We start from the raw sequence: 1433 nt of genomic DNA, 5'->3' as shown, positions 1-1433 counted from the left end.
CCACTCAATAGTAGAGGCGACCACAGCTGCTCCCCAACCCCATCTTGGTTGCGCACAGGGAGAAAGATGCTCACACTGAGGAGAAAGCTGTGTATTTAGCAGCTGCTCTCTTTATCCTCAGATAAATTGTAGGATCAGCAGGGCTGCAGCGCGACACTATCCCCAGTGCCCACGCGATCTCTCACGCAGTGCCCCTTGGTAACCACGTTCTTGACCACAACCGCAGCTTTAGATCCTCGCGAGTAAGGAATGAAGGGGAACCATATAGGAGGCAGCGCCCACCGGGCTCCACTGGATGCCGGGCTGCCCACCAGACCACATCACTCTGGCCCTGGGCTCAGGGCATGATGTGAGTGTGAGAGGTTGGCCCGGTTGCCATTAAGACTTAGACCGGGTCACACTGAGGGCAAGGGTCACTAGAGCCTGACCGCCAGGACTCTCTCATCCTGAGTTCTCCCATCACCATCACTAGGAATGTTTTTCTGGTAACCAAAGTTGAATTGAGACATCCAAGGTCATCTATGCATTTGGACGAGATTCAGACACCTAGGCGGCTTGTCCGGCTTTACGTGGGAGAATCTTCTAAGTAAGTAAACACCAGTGGGAAGACTGTTCATATTGGATGCACAACATCATTAGCTAAGACCTGCCGGTGATGTGGTCCACCAGATTTGAGTTCTGAGAAGAAAATGTTTATCCTTATACCTAGTACTTTGAACTACCCTAGAGTGTCCTTTTGAACCTAAAAGTCTATATTACCAGGGTCCCTTAAGTAATAATTCTCTCTCTCCTCTGTCTCTGTCTTTCTCTGCTCCCTCCCTCCCTCTCCCCTCTCTTTGTCTCTGTCTGTCTCTATGTGATTCTGTATCTCTGTCTCCCACCCGACTCAAATACACATATTCATATAGCCTAGATTTTAAACATTACCTTTCGAGATATACCATCAGTCTCTGTGAGCCTCTAAGGATCCAGGTTAGTTTACTCTGTTGGTCTTCCTATAGAGTTCCTATCCCCTTCAGGGACTTCAATTCTTTTTCCTACTTTTCCATAAGAGTCCCTGAGCTCTGTTCAATGTTTGGCTGTGGGCATCTGCATTTGTTTTGGTCAGCTGATTGGTGGAGCCTCTCAGAGGACAGTTATGCTAAGCTGCTGTCTGCAAGCATAACAGAGTATCATTAATAGTGCCAGGGATTTGTGCTTGCCCATGGGATGGGTCTCAAGTTGGGCCAGGTATTGGCTGGCCATTCTCTCATGCCCTGCTCCACCTTTGTTCCTTCACTCCTTTTTGATAGGAAGAATTTTGTGTCTAAAGTTTTGTGGGTGGGTCAGTGTCGTTATCCCTCCACTGGGGGTCCTGCCTCGCTACAGGAACCTCTTCAGGATCCATATCCCCACTGATTTGTGTCTCAGTCTCTGGCACTTCCTAGAGATTC

General features: G+C 48.8%; 1 protein-coding gene and 1 pseudogene across 1 annotated transcript in view; both read left to right on the top strand.

Moving 5' to 3' along the window:
* The first annotated feature begins 241 nt into the window (after positions 1-241).
* Positions 242-1433, top strand: part of LOC116103572 — a 3938-nt pseudogene continuing 2746 nt past the window's right edge.
* LOC116103574 overlaps positions 473-1433 on the top strand; it is a 32559-nt gene continuing 31598 nt past the window's right edge. The window contains exon 1 of the mRNA XM_031389744.1: positions 473-586. The gene's annotated coding sequence lies outside the window, so the exon portion shown is untranslated. The remainder of the gene's footprint in view (positions 587-1433) is intronic.

The sequence above is a fragment of the Mastomys coucha genome, unplaced genomic scaffold (genome assembly GCF_008632895.1).
Source record: "Mastomys coucha isolate ucsf_1 unplaced genomic scaffold, UCSF_Mcou_1 pScaffold21, whole genome shotgun sequence".
Lineage (NCBI taxonomy): Eukaryota > Metazoa > Chordata > Mammalia > Rodentia > Muridae > Mastomys > Mastomys coucha.
The sequence above is the reverse complement of the archived record's forward strand: the minus strand, read 5'-3'. Positions and strand labels throughout refer to the sequence as shown.